Genomic DNA, 16,105 nt, shown 5'->3' with positions numbered 1-16,105 from the left:
TTTTGTGAATGATTTAATGAAAAATATTTGAAGGAAAAAAATCAGTTAGGAAATAGAAGATAAAGTTGAGGCAGTCTTATATTAACACAAGAAAAGACAAAGAGCTAGAAATAGGGAAAAATTAAATTAGAAGATCACTTCGAAGTTCAGTATTTTATAAATAAGAATCTCATAAAGAGAGCAAAGATAATGAAGAAGAGAAAAATATCAAAGAAAAAAAGAAAATTTCTCTGAATTGAGGATCATGTGTTTCTGGAAGGAAAGGATCCACAAAGTACCCTGGAATGAATAGAAAAGACCTGCATTGAGTATTCAGGGTTGATTTCCTTCAGTGTTGACTGGCTTGATCCCCTTGCTGTACAAGAAACTCTCAAGTCTTCTCCAGCATCACAATTCCAAGGCATCAGTTTTTCAGCACTTAGCCTTCTTTATGGTCCAACTCTCACATCCATACGTGACTGCTGGAAAACCATAGTTTTGACTATATGGACCTTTGCCTGCAAAGTGATGTCTTCGCTTTTTAATATGCTATCTAGGTTTGTTATAGTTTTCCTTCCAAGGAGCAAGTATCTTAGTTTCATGGCTGCAGTCACTGCAGTGATTTTGGAGTCCAAGAAAATAAAGTCTGTCACTGCTGCTACTTTTTCCCCATCTATTTGCCATGAAGTGATGGGACCAGATGCCATGATCTTCATTTTTTGACTGTTGAGTTTTAAGCCAGCTTTTTCATTCTCCTCTTTCACCCTTATCAAGAGGTTCTTTAGGTCCTCTTCACTTTCCATCATTAGAATGGTATCATCTGCATATCTGAGGTTGTTGATATTTCTCCTGGCAATCTTGATTTCAACTTGTGCTTCATCCAACCCTTCATTTCACATGATGTACTCTGCATAGAAGTTAAATAGGGTGACAATATACAGCCTTGTCATATTCTTTTCCCAGTTTTGATCCAGTCCATTGTTCCATATAAAGTTCTAACTGTTACTTCTTGACCTTCATACAGGTTTCTCAGGAGGCAGGAAAGGTGGTCTTGTATTCCCACTTCTTTAAGAATTTTCCACAGTTTGTCATGATCCACAAAACAAAGGCTTCAGTGTAGTCAGTGAAACAGAAGTATATGTTTTTCTGGAATTCCCTTGGCTTTCTCTCTGATCCAGCAGATGTTGGTAATATGATTTCTGGTTCCTCTCCTTTTTCTAAATCCAGCTTTTACATCTGGAAGTTCTTGGTTCATGTACTGCTGAAGCCTAGCTTGAAGGATTTTGAGCATAACCTTACTAGCATATGAAATAAGCATAATTTTACAGTAGTTTGTACATCCTTTGGCACTGCTCCTGTTTGTGATTGGAATGAAAATTGATCTTTTCCAGTCCTGTGACCACTGTTGAGTTTTCCAAATTTGCTGACATATTGAGTTTAGCACTTTCACAGCATCATCTTTTAGGATTTTAAACAACTCAGCTGGAATTCTGACACATCCAGTAGCTTTCTTTGTAGTATTGCTTCATAAGGTCCACTTGACTTCAGACTCCTGGATGCCTGGTTCTGGGTGAGTGACCACACCATTGTGGTTATCGAGGTCATTAAGCCCTTTTTTGTATAGTTCTTCTGTGTATTCTTGCCACCTTTTTAATCTCTTCTGCCTCTGTTAGGTCCTTACTTTTTCTGCTGTTTATTGCACCCATCCTTGCATGAAATGTTCCCTCAGCATCTCCAGTTTTCTTGAAGAGATCTCCACTCTTTCCCATTCTGTTGTTTTCTTCTACTTGTTGCACTTTTCATTAAAGAAGGCCTTATTTCTCCTTGCTGTTTTCTGGAACTCTGTATTCAGTTGCGTGTATCTTTCCCTTTCTCCATTGCTTTTAGCTTTTCTTCTTTCCTCAGCTATGTGTAAAGCCTCCTCAGACAACCACTTTGCCTTCTTGAATTTCATTTTCTTTGGGATGGTTTTGGTCACCACCTCTTGCACAGTGTTACAAACCTCTGTGAGTAGTTCTTTAGGCATTTTGTCTACCAGATCTAATCCCTTAAATCTATTCAACACCTCCACTGTATAATCCTGAGGGATTTGATTTAGATCATGCTTGAATGGCCTAGTAGTTTTCCCTACTTTCTTCAATTTAAGCCTGAATTTTGCAATAAGGAAATGATGATCTGTGTCACAGTCAGCTTCATGTCTTGTTGTTGCTAACTGTATACAGATTCTCCATCTTTGGCTGCAAAGAATATAATCAATCTGATTTCAGTATTGACCATCTGGTGATGACTATGTTTAGAGTCACTTGCTGTATTGTTGGAAAAGAGTGTTTGCTATGACCAGTGTATTCTCTTAACAAAACTCTGTTAGTCTTTGCCCTGCTTCATTTTGTACTCCAAGGCCAAACTTGCCTGTTACTCCAAGTATCTCTTGACTTCCTACTTGTGCATTTCAGCCTATGATGAAAAGGACTTTTTTTCCCCTTATTTTTGGTGTTAGTTCTACAAGGTCTTGTAGGTTTTCATACAACCACTCAAGTTCAGCTTCTTCGGCATTAGTGGTTGGGGCATAGACTTGAATTACTGCTATTTGAATATTTTGCCCAAGAACTGAGATCATTTTGTCATTTTTGAGATTGCACCTAAGCACTGCATTTCAGACTCTTTTGTTGACTATGAGGGAGCTACTCCATTTGTTTTAAGGGATTCTTGCCCACAGTACTAGTTACAATGGTCATCTGAATTAAATTTGCCCATCCCATCCATTTTATTTATTTATTTTTTTCATTTATTTTTATTAGTTGGAGGCTAATTACTTCACAACATTGCACTGGGTTTTGTCATACATTGACATGAATCAGCCATGGAGTTACATGTATTCCCCATCCCGATCCCCCCTCCCACCTCCCTCTCCACCCGATTCCTCTGGGTCTTCCCAGTGCACCAGGCCGGAGCACTTGTCTCATGCATCCCACCTGGGCTGGTGATCTGTTTCACTTTAGATAATATACATGCTGTTCTCTTGAAACATCCCACCCTCGCCTTCTCCCACAGAGTCCGAAAGTCTGTTCTGTACATCTGTGTCTCTTTTTCTGTTTTGCATATAGGGTTATCATTACCATCTTTCTAAATTCCATATATATGTGTTAGTACGCTGTAATGTTCTTTATCTTTCTGGCTTACTTCACTCTGTATAATGGGCTCCAGTTTCATCCATCTCATTAGGACTGATTCAAATGAATTCTTTTTAACGGCTGAGTAATATTCCATGGTGTATATGTACCACAGCTTCCTTATCCATTCGTCTGCTGATGGGCATCTAGGTTGCTTCCATGTCCTGGCTATTATAAACAGTGCTGCAATGAACATTGGGGTGCACGTGTCTCTTTCAGATCTGGTTTCCTCAGTGTGTATGCCCAGAAGTGGGATTGCTGGGTCATATGGCAGTTCTATTTCCAGTTTTTTAAGAAATCTCCACACTGTTGTCCATAGTGGCTGTACTAGTTTGCATTCCCACCAACAGTGTAAGAGGGTTCCCTTTTCTCCACACCCTCTCCAGCATTTATTGCTTGTAGACTTTTGGATAGCAGCCATCTTGACTGGCGTGTAATGGTACCTCATTGTGGTTTTGATTTGCATTTCTCTGATAATGAGTGATGTTGAGCATCTTTTCATGTGTTTGTTAGCCATCAGTATGTATTCTTTGGGGAAATGTCTGTTTAGTTCTTTGGCCCATTTTTTGATTGGGTCATTTATTTTTCTGGAATTGAGCTTCAGGAGTTGCTTGTATATTTTTGAGATTAATCCTTTGTCTGTTGCTTCATTTGCTATTATTTTCTCCCAATCTGACGGCTGTCTTTTCACCTTATTTATAGTTTCCTTTGTTGTGCAAAAGCTTTTAAGTTTCATTAGACCCCATTTGTTTAGTTTTGCTTTTTTTCCAATATTCTGGGAGGTGGGTCATAGAGGATCCTGCTGTGATTCATGTCAGAGAGTGTTTTGCCTATGTTCTCCTCTAGGAGTTTTATAGTTTCTGGCCTTACATTTAGATCTTTAATCCATTCTGAGTTTATTTTTGTGTATGGTGTTAGAAAGTGTTCTAGTTTCATTCTTTTACAAGTGGTTGACCAGTTTTCCCAGCACCACTTGTTAAAGAGGTTGTCTTTTTTCCATTGTATATTCTTGCCTCCTTTGTTGAAGATAAGGTGTCCATAGGCTCATGGATTTATCTCTGGGCTTTCTATTCTGTTCCATTGATCTATATTTCTGTCTTTGTGCCAGTACCATACTGTCTTGATGACTGTGGCTTTGTAATAGAGTCTGAAGTCAGGCAGGTTGATTCCTCCAGTTCCATTCTTCTTTCTCAAGATTACTTTGGCTATTCAAGGTTTTTTGTATTTCCATACAAATTGTGAAATTCTTTGTTCTAGTTCTGTGAAAAATACCGTTGGTAGCTTGATAGGGATTGCATTGAATCTATAGATTGCTTTGGGTAGAATAGCCATTTTGACAATATTGATTCTTCCAATCCATGAACACGGTATGTTTCTCCATCTGTTTGTGTCCTCTTTGATTTCTTTCATCAGTGTTTTATAGTTTTCTATGTAGAGGTCTTTTGTTTCTTTAGGTAGATATACTCCTAAGTATTTTATTCTTTTTGTTGTAATGGTGAATGGTATTGTTTCCTTAATTTCTCTTTCTGTTTTCTCATTGTTAGTGTATAGGAATGCAAGGGATTTCTGTGTGTTGATTTTATATCCTGTGACTTTACTATATTCATTGATTAGCTCTAGTAATATTCTGGTAGAGTCTTTAAGGTTTTCTATGTAGAGGATCATGTCATCTGCAAACAGCGAGAGTTTCACTTCTTCTTTTCCTATATGGATTCCTTTTACTTCTTTTTCTGCTCTGATTGCTGTGGCCAAAACTTCCAAAAGTATGTTGAATAGTAGTGGTGAGAGTGGGCATCCTTGTCTTGTTCCTGATTTCAGGGGAAATGCTTTCAACTTTTCACCATTGAGGGTAATGCTTGCTGTGGGTTTGTCATATATAGCTTTTATTATGTTGAGGTATGTTCCTTCTATTCCTGCTTTCTGGAGAGTTTTAATCATAAAATTTTGAATTGAATTTTGTCAAAGGCTTTCTCTGCACCTATTGAAATAATTATATGGTTTTTATCTTTCAATTTGTTAATGTGGTGTATTACATTGATTGATTTGTGGATATTAAAGAATCCTTGCATTCCTGGGATAAAGCCCACTTGGTCATGGTGTATGATTTTTTTAATATGTTGTTGGATTCTGTTTGCTAGAATTTTGTTAAGGATTTTTGCATCTATGTTCATCAGTGATATTGGCCTGTAGTTTTCTTTTTTTGTGGCATCTTTGTCTGATTTTGGAATTAGGGTGATGGTGGCCTCATAGAATGAGTTTGGAAGTTTACCTCTTCTGCAATTTTCTGGAAGAGTTTGAGTAAGATAGGTGTTAGCTCTTCTCTAAATTTTTGGTAGAATTCAGCTGTGAAGCCATCTGGTCCTGGGCTTTTGTTTACTCATCCCGTCCATTTTAATTCACTGATTCCTAGTCTGTGGGTTCAAGTCCCAGACTGAGTCGCACAGTTTCATTTTGGCAGATGTCATGCACATCTTGACTGGTGCAGGCAACACCCACCCTCCCTCTCCCTTTTTGACAGCCTCCCTGTGCTTTAGTCCCAAGAAAGCTAAAACCGTATTTTCCAGACTCTCTTGCAGTAACAGTTCTGCATGTTACCAAGGACTCATCATGCAAACTCACCCATAAGAGACTTGAAGGGTGGAGAAGTGTGGAGTGGTGGTTACGTAGGGTACCTGACATTTTGGGGCATTGGTGACCAAGGCTATATTAGGTCAGTGTTTCTCAATCTTTTTCCTCTTATTATTGATCTCCTAAGGAGTCTTTTTAGACTTGCCCCCTTAATTTAAATAAGCTATATATATATATATATATAAACTATATAAACAAATAAACTATATATCTATTTATGTACTAGATGTGTGTTTTGTGTTTTAAAGAGTAAGTTTGCTTAGCCTCCCCCTTCCTCCAAACAATTTTTGCTGCTGTTGAGGAAATACCATCCCTGTTGAGTATGAGTGTACCATCTGGTTCCTAAAATCCTAAGTACCAAACAGCAGGGGGTAGATGCACAGGATGGTGGTGTGTGTGGGGGGGTGGTGGTTACTATTTGAACAGTCCCGTGGTGTGACTGAGTGTTGTTCTTGGCTGTGCAACATCCATGTGTTCCAACACAGGACAGAAGTGAAAGGAATCCTTTCATGACACCAAAAAAAAAAAAAAAGATCCTAGGCTCAAGGCTCACTTTAGAGTTTAGAGAGCAGCAATCCAGAATGGATAAGGAGAAAGTACTGTTCTGGAACATAAAACTGAGAGATTATACAATGCATGTGATCATGGTGATAAGAGTTTTAGAGTCATGTAGTAGGATTTAGAGATGAATTAGTGATAGTTACATGGAAAACAGAATGAAGAAAATGAAAAGGCAAATGTTAACTCTAGGAAAAATATAAAGTAGTAGCAAAATGGAAACATGATCATAGTATACAGTGTGACTTATCTTTGAATGATATTTATGAGGTCCTAATAATGAAAATTCTGAATATTTACTTAATCCAAGGTAGTGATACAATTATATTGGGAGGCAAGGGTTGGAGGGAGAATGAGAAAAGAGCTGTATTCAGGCATAGTAAAATCGTCGATGTATAATATTTAAAATGAGGAGGTCTTGAAATGGCAGTGTAGGGACTTTCCTGACAGTTCAGTGATTGAGACTTTGCCTTCCAATGTGGGGTGGTGGTGGGCGTGGTGGTGGTGGTGGTTCAACCCCTGGTCAGGAAACCAAGATCCCACATGCCTCATGGCCGAAAAAACAAAATATGAAACAGAAGCAATATAGTAGCAAATTCAAAAAAGACTTAAAAAATAGGTCCACGTCCAAAAACCTTAAAAAAAAAGAGAAATAGTAATATAAACTTTTTTTTTTTTAAAGAAAATGCAGAGGACAATGCCAACAGAGACAGTTATAAGAGTTGACTCCAGCAAGCAAAACAGAAGTGGGGGCAGGTGGGACTAGGGACTTGACTTTTTCATGAAATACAGTTCTATTTATCTGATTTTTAAATTTACACCCATTTTACTTCACCTCGGTATGTACAGAGTTTTCCACCATTTCTCCTCTTCACTGCAAATCTTTCAAGAGAAAACACTGATAATCAAAAATATCTGTGCTTTGGACTTCCTGATGGTTTAGTCGTTAAGACTCTGTGTTTCCGCTCCAGGTGGCATGGGTTCAATCCCTGGTTGGGGAAGTTCCACTTGCCACCTGTGAGATCATAAAAAAAAAATCTGTCCCTTGATGCTGAGGTCATCCAGCTCTGCCTCGTGTGTATATCATACCCTCAGTGACAGGCTCTTTTATATTTGCCCAGTTAATCTGCACTGGGGGAAATTGATCAGAAAGAGTGAACAAGCTCAAAGGTATGTTAATAGGGAAACACTAAAATGTCATTATTGTTGTTATTGTTATTGTGCAGTTGCTGAGTTGTGTCTGACTCTTTGCGACCCCATGGGCTGCAGCAAGCCAGGCTTCCCTGTCCTTCACTGTCTCCTAGAGTTTGCTTAAATTCATGTCCATTGAGTAGGTGATGCCATCCAACCATCGCATCCTCTGTCACCCCCTTCTCCTCTTGCCCTCAATCTTTCCAGCATCAGGGTCTTTTCCAATGAGTCAGCTCTTCACATCAGGTAGCCACAGGTAGCCAAAGTCTTGGAGCTTCAGCTTCAACTGGGCTTTAGTTCATGGGAAGCAAAGAATCGGACACTACTGAGTGATCTACAAAACTTCAGTATATGCATGAGAATTACACATTGCTAAAATGCAGATTCCAGTTCTTTGACCTAGAAATTATTGTTCTCATTTTTCTCCCTTTTTAAAAAATATTTTGATTCTTTATGTGTTTGGTATGGCCCAGGAATCTGGATTTTAAACAAGTGTCATGGGTAATTCTGATTAAGGTGGTACTGTGGAAGTCATGTAGACACACTCACTTTTTGAGTTGTGTCAGACATACTAGAGTTGATTTTAATTTTCTTTTATTTGAGTGACACCCAAGGAATTCCAAAGGGAACAATTTTAACTGCTTTCTCAGCTAAATATCTAGGGACCAGTAGCTGAATATATTTTACATGAAGAGGAATGGAGTAGCTTTATGCAATAAGATCAAGTTCCTGGCTCCTGTCCTAGAATAATGTAAGATCATTTCATTGGTTACCAGTTGGATGCTAACCAAAGAAAGATAAATATTTGTGGATTCAGAGATAGTATTTAAAGAAATACTGTAGAGAAGGATGAAGTCTAATGCTACCTGGAATTTTCAAAATCATCAATCAGAGTAATAATTTATAAATGCATCACAATGTAATATGGCAAATCATAAATTATACATTCATTTGCTTAGTTCTTACCCATGAAATTCTTACATAAATTACTGTTTGTCTTTTTTTCATCCTTTTCCTTCTGTGTAGGTTGTAAAGGCTCAGAATAGACACTGACAGCTGAAAAAAATAATATAACTTACCATAATATGTTCCAGCATCTAAGAAGATGAAAAAGTTTAAACCTAGCTGTCATTTATTTTTGTAAGTATAAAGCTCTATTAATACTTTCAGGTGAGATAGGCCAGGACTGCTGTAAATCATCTAAGTTAATGTCTTTACACTCCAAATCTTAGCCCTTAGTGTTCCCCACCCCCCAGCCCCGATTTGGAGGCAGAAGCTAAACCAGCCTTTGTTTCTAATCTCCACTTCTACTTTGTATATTGTGTCTATGGTAAATGTGACCATATACTGTAAGGTCAGTTATTCCTAAAATAATAATGGTGCAGAGGATGATGGTGATAGAGGTGATGATGGTTAGTATTTATTGAGAGCTTACAATGTTATGAGCAGTAAGTGTTTTATGTGCATAAAGTTATTTGAATGGCATAAATCATTATTATTCCCATTTTACAGATGAGAAGATTGAGGCTCAGGGAGGTTAAAAAATCTTGCCCAGTATAAATTAAGTAACAACTAGGCTTCAAATTCAGATATGCAGATGATACCACTCTAAAGGCAGAAAGTGAAGAGTAATTAAAGAGCCTCTTGATGAAGGTGAAAGAGGAGGATGAAAAAGCTGGCTTAAAACTCAACATTAAAAAACTAAGATCATGGCATCTGGCTATCACTTAATGGCAAAAAGATGGGGGCAAAGGGACAGATTTTATTTTCTTGGGCTCCAAAGTCACTGTGGACAGTGACTGCAGCCGTTAAATTGAGACACTTGTTCCTTGAAAGGAAAGCTATCACAAACCTAGACAACATACTAAAAAGCAAGGACATCACTTTGTAGACAAAGGTCTGTACAGTCAAACTATGGTTTTTCTAGTAGTCATGTATGGATGTGAAAGCTGAACCATAAAGAAGGCTGAGTGCTGAAGAATTGATGCCTTTGAACTGTGGTGTTGGAGAAGACTCTTGAGAGTCCCTTGGACAGCAAGGAGATCAAAACAGTTAATCCTAAAGGAGATCAACCCTGAAAATTCATTGGAAGGACTGTTGCTGAAGCTGAAGCTCCAATACTTTGGTTCCCTAATGCGAAAGGCCGACTCATTGGAAAAGATCCTGATACTGGGAAAGATTGAAGGCAAAATAAGAAGGGAGTGACAGAGGATGAGATGGCTCGATAGCATCATTGACTCAGTGGACATGCATTTGAACAAACTCCAGGAGATAGTGGAGGATAGAGGAGCTTGGCATGCTACAAACCATGAGGTCGAAAAGAGCTGGATACGACTTAGTCACTGAACAGCAACAACAGGCTTCAAACTCAGGCAATCTGATTGCATGGCCAATTTCTTTAGCTGGTGCTTTCTATAATCCCACCTTCCTAATGCCTCAACAAAGCTAGGGGTGATATCTCAAATGAAGAATCTGAGAAAGGGGCTTCCGCTGAGGTTATTGCCCCCTGCTTTACATTCTTGTTTTGGACATGGCAACACATTATATATAAATTTAGTAATACAATTGATTTAAACTACCTTGGGATCATTTGGCATCTCTTTCATTACAGTCTTTCCCTTAATTTTAATGTGTTGTGATTTTCATAAGAACTATCATGTGATAGACAGTATTTTAAGCCTAGGTCAGAATTTACATACAAAAACCTAAGTAAGAGAGAATAACTATTGGCTTTCAAACAGAAAATAAGTGAAAAGATAATTTGATGAAATAGAAACCAGGCCATAATCTTTTTATAAGGATGTTAATTAGCAGGTGAAGTGAAAGTCACTCCGCTGTGTCTGACCCTTGCGACCCCATGGACTGTAGCCTGCCAGGCTCCTCTGTCCATGAAATTTTCCAGGCAAGAATCCTGGAGTGGGTTGCCATTTCATTCTCCTCCTTAGCAGGTATACCTTATGTTTAACCAGAGGAGTCACCTGTCCAGGAGAGCAAGTCATTTTGGCCAGGGGACAGGGCTAGGTGTGGTAACCAGAGTTTACACACGGACATGATCGCATTCCTAATTCCTCACCACTTAGGGCTCTAGCATTGGTATTGTAAGCCATGGACAAAGCCCAGCATCTGGAAAATGACAACAATATGGAAAGGATCTAAGGAGAAAACAACACATGCTTTTCAACACTCATGCAGAGGGAAACTTGCTGAAAGTGACAGGCTTCTGAGGGGCAACACAGAATTCTTTGGTGGGCTGGAAACTCACCAAAAGCTTTCTTTTTGTCCCAGAGCCAGCAACAGAAGAGGTGAGGAAGCAACTCCCGCTCTAGCAGCCAGACCAGACTATTTAGAAGAGCAGTCAACATCTCTACTTGACATGTCTCTGGTTAGAGACGTCAACATATTTAAGGAAGGGAACTCTTCTTATAATTATAGACAAGCTGAAATAACCTGAACTATTAGACAGAACTGAGAAAATAAGTCCTTCTTAGCCTATGTGTTAACCCAAGTAGAGGCAGTAGTACAGCTAGCAGTGATGGTGATTATGATGAAAGCTGTCGTGGGTATTTTGACTTACATTTAAGATGTTTCATAATTTGGACACAAATGCTATTATGCAAACATGGGAGACTGCACTCTGTTTTTCTGGGCCTAAACATCAGAGGGTTTCAGATGGTGTCATTAAAGTAAATAAGCACTAAGGGGGTGCTCTTTTAATTGAGATGATTCATTGATGTAACAGTAGGAAAGCCAAATAAATCTATGAGGGAAATATTTCCCCAAGATCCACAGACACAACACAGAAATCATCACAGATCCTTGAGAATCACAAACATTGTTGAGAAAAAAGTTGATTAGAGATGTAGTAACTTACAGGTAGTTATGAAACCAATGAAACAACTGGAAGGCCATGCAATTCTCCAATTGATAACAGGAGTTTGGCTTGTATCTCTTAGTCAAACAAAACTAGACTAAATGGCTCAGAGAGACAGAAAAAAATTCTAAAAATTCTTGGGAGTCATAATTTCAGAAGGAACCATTGAAATTATTTAGTTTTTTAATCTCTTATAGACAGTGAAACTGAAGATAAGAGGTTTGTTTGTTGTTAAAGGTCTTCTTAGAGCCAGTTAACAGCTGCGCCAGGACTTCAATAGCTCCAGGCAAGTCTCCTAACCTCTACTGTTTTCTGTGCTTGTTACCTCTGGTTCAGTTTATTTTTTGATGTCCTAACTGAAGCATATATGTTTTAAAGAGTGACTTTCTGAATTTCATGTTTTGGTCTCAAGCTAGGGTTAGCTTGTTGTTGTCGTTGAGTCATGTCTGACTCTGCGACCCCTATGGCACTCCAGGCTTCCCTGTCTTTCACTATCTCCTGGAGCCTGCTCAAATTCATGTCCATTGAGTCAGTGATGCCATCCAACTGTCACCCCCTTCTCCTCCTGACCTCAATCTCTCCCAGCATCAGGATCTTTTCCAATGAGTCAGTTCTTTGCACCAGGTGGCCCAAGTATTGGAGCTTCAGCTTCAGCATCAGTCCTTCCAGTGAATATTCAGGGTTGATTTCCTTTACAATTGGCTGGTTTGATCTCCACGCTGTTCAAGGGACTCTCAAGAGTCTTCTCCAGCACCATGGTTCAAAAATATCAATTAACGGCTAGCTTATAAGTGCTTAAAGATGCCAGTTGGTTACCTGGGGCTTTTATTATGCATATGGTCCAATGCCCTTCATCAGAGTTATCCCAAGATATAAGAGCAGAGAATAGGCAAAATAATTGCCTTGCAAACTCAAATTTCATGACACATACTATTTTTATTTATTTATTATTATTTTTTTAGTTCTACCACTTTATTGCTACCAACCCATCTCCCTCCACCCTTGTGCACACATGCTCAGTCATGTAACCCCATGGACTGCAGCCTGCCAGGCTCCTCTGTCCTTGGACTTTTCCAGGCAAGAAGACTGGAGTGGGTTGCCATTTCCTTCTCCAACATACCATTTTTATGAAACAAAAACAGCGTGGCAAATTATCAGCGTGGCAAATTATTCATTTCTTCTGAGTGGTTTATTCAAAGTTAAGAATAAGTTGGGAAGGGAAACCTTCATTTTTGCAATCTTCAATTACCATAGCCAATTTAGTGGGGGAGACCTAGGTAGCCAGGATGAGAACTTGGGTAGATGGTCATTTTATTATATGTGAACTCTTAATGCTCTCACAATTTGGTCCAAGTAATTTTTGTTAAAACGTGCTTGCTACATTGAAAGCTCTTTCCTGCTAGTTATCATTTCTCATACTAATATTACTAATATCTTTAAAAATAATTAACCTATTATTAATTTTACACTGATACGTCACTGCTGTGTGGGCTTTTCTCTAGTTGCGGCGAGTAGGGGCAACTCTCAGGCATAGAACCTGTGTCTCCTGCACTGGTGGGCATAACAATCCATATTTAAGGCACAGAGATTTGAGACAGATTTCTCAAGTTCACAGCTGTTTGGTGCAAAAATCAGGATAAAATGTTTGGGGTTAAAATATACACACTAACATTATATATGCAATAGGTAACTAAGAAGGACCTACTGTTGGAGAAGGAAATGGCAACCTACTCCATTATTCTTGCCTGGAGAATCCCATGGACAGAGGAGCCTGGTGGGCTCAATCCATAGGGTTGAAAAGAGTCGGACATGGCTGAAGCGACTTAGCACAAGAACCTACTGTATAGCACAGGGAACTATACCCAATATCTTGTAATAACCTATAATGGAAGAGAATGTAAAAAAAGGAATATATATTTATATATATACATGTATTGGAGAAGGAAATGGCAACCCACTCCAGTATTCTTGCCTGGGAAATCCCATGGACGGAGAAGCCTGGTAGGCTATGGTCCATGGGGTCGCAAAGAGTTGGACACGACTGATTTCACTCAGTCCATATAATGGAGGAGAATGTAAAAAAAGGAATATATATTTATATATATATATGTGTATAACTGAGTCATCTTGTTGTACACCTGAAACTAACACAATGTTGTAACTCAACTATATTTCAATGAAAAAAAATGTCAGGACTAAAGTTCAGGTCTTTTGACTTTCAACCAAGTTTCTTTCTCCTGGATGAGTTCTTTTCATTCTAACATTAAAAAAAGGATCTTGTTTTGTATTTTTCTTATAACAATTCACTGTTTTATGAATACATATGACTCTTGTTTTGATTATAAGCATCATTTACTCTTTATAGCATGTCCCACCCCACAGTTCACAAAGATAGCAAGTACTCAGTAAATGTCTGTTTTTAAGATCAAGTACGTGACTTTTATAAGATGAATGTTATCTGAGTTAGGACAGTGAGGCATTGTATATAATTAATTCAATTCTTTCCCCCATCATCACAGTTTAATAAGAGCTTCAGGTCTAATTAGCAGATACTGGTCAAAAGGCCTGCATCAAATTTATGCTATCATCACTGAGTTATTAGCTTGAAATATGGGCTTCACTTCCTTCATTAAAAACATGAGGTGCAGTACTTTTACTATGAGAAAAATACTATTTTCAGAATCATATCTCTTGGATGGTTATGAACATTTCTTAAGTCTTAGTATATACGAAGCACAGTCTGAGTTCTTAGGTAAGCTTTTATAACTTTATAACTCAGAGCTGGTGCCATATTATGCTTTTACATATGAAGAAACTGAACCTTAGGTTAAGTAACTTGCCCAAGGTCTTGCAGCTAACAAAACACAGAGACAGATTAAAAACCTACATGGGTGTGACTCCCAAACAAAGTTGTTAATACTCTACTGTACTATACCTATAGCTCTGACACAATTATAACACAATATTGACACAGCTAAACTTACCAGTTGGATAATATTTTCCCCACTGCAGTTATTAAGTTAATTTCATGCAGTCACCTCAAATAGTGAACTCTGTTCTGTCATGTCCTACTAAAATAAAAATTCAGTCTAAGGAAACTCCTTTTTGTAGGCATTAGTTATTCCAGACCTGAGGTTGTATCTTTATGCTACTTTAGGTTGCAGTATGTTTCCAATGTCAACTTTTTAAGTTTTTAAAACAGTATTTCAAGTTTTCCTTCAGTTTGTATGCTTAGCCACCTGCATGCTTTTTCTACACTTCCCCAAAGTGGAGGAAGGGAAAAACAGAAAACTTTCTGAGATTAACAGAGAGCTCCATATCATTGGGATAATATGTTTGAATGCACAGCCCACTGAACAGACTTGGTTTCTAACTGATTACAGCTCCCCACGGAGAAGAAAGACCCTGGCTTTTTTATTCTCTGAATCTCTTGTTCAGTTTGGTTGTTAGGATTAAGTTAAGCAAGCAAAGAAGGTTAGGCAGGAAGCGATTGAATCAATTAGTTCAACCGCCTCCTTTTCAGAGAGACCACCAAGTTCCAGGAGAATTGATGCTTTACTGAAGCCTGTGTACACAAATCTGTGCCGTCTCACCGTCCCAAGAATCTACAGTAGCTATCAAGTAAATGGCACGCTTGACAGTAGGTGAGAATTTCTGGGCTGGGTTTAAGAGCGAAGAGGAAGAGGGTGTAGTATTTAAGAAAAACTCCCAAGGCCCATTTCTTGGATCCCAATCCAGCCTCGGCTATTTATTCACAGTGCTGTCTTGGGCAAGTTACTTCTCTGTGACTCCATTTCTTTAGTTGAGGGTGTTAACTAAACTAACTATAAACTAGTTAACGGTACCACCCTCAAGTGGTTGGTGTGGGGATTAAGTGAGCTACACCTTTAAAACAGCAATGAAAGCATTATGAAGGCGTGCGGTTGAAGTCTAACGAATCATTGTTTCTACGAAAAATTTCAGACGCTTAGATCTTCCAATTTTGAGCTCTCCCATGCTCTATCCTGGCATTCCTCAGCGTTTTGAAACCTTCTAAACAAAGTCGACACCTGCATTTTCGAAGAACTCAAATGGTTCACGTTTATGAAATACTGAACAAACAGATACACATTACACACACCAGCACACATCGAACGCACGTGTTAACAGCACAATAAAAAGAGTCTGGGGGAGCAGGTGCTTCAGGGGTTATTAAGAAATGCTGAGAAACAGCGTTCGATCCGAGCAAGGCGGTCCTGGGATGTGGATACTGGCAGTTAAGGACACACACAGGCCGCAGGCGCAGGCACGGGTGACAACTGCGTCCCTCCCTGGGGATGGGCGCCATTGCGGCGTCGAAGGGGACCAGTCTCACCCCGCCAGGCCCAGGTGGGTTGCACGGTGACCGAAACGCACACTCAACCGGAAACTGGCCCCAAGTTTGGTTTTTTTTTTTTTTTCACCGCAATCGTGTGATGCTGGCGATGGGACAGGGAGGCCTGGCGTGCTGCAGTCCATGGGTTCGCAGAGAGTCGGACACGACTGAACAGCAATCTGAAGACAAAGGCACTTCTTATCTAGGTCACCATTTTGGGGGTTCTGTGGCCCTCCTCCTCCTCCCGGACCCCCCCCCCGCCCCCCCGGCTTTGTCCCCAACTTCCCCCAGCGCTGGTTCGACGGCGCCCCGCACGTCCGCCCGTCTTTGTCCGGCGGCCGCCCGGCTCCCCTT

The 16,105-nt window shown here is 39.3% G+C and overlaps 1 pseudogene; it reads right to left on the bottom strand.

Moving 5' to 3' along the window:
• LOC122703092 overlaps positions 1–15,724 on the bottom strand; it is a 46,561-nt pseudogene extending 30,837 nt beyond the window's left edge.
• Between the last annotated feature and the right edge of the window lie 381 nt (positions 15,725–16,105).

The sequence above is a fragment of the Cervus elaphus genome, chromosome 11, assembly GCF_910594005.1.
Source record: "Cervus elaphus chromosome 11, mCerEla1.1, whole genome shotgun sequence".
Classification (NCBI taxonomy): Eukaryota; Metazoa; Chordata; class Mammalia; order Artiodactyla; family Cervidae; genus Cervus; species Cervus elaphus.
This window is presented reverse-complemented; position numbering and strand designations above follow the sequence as displayed.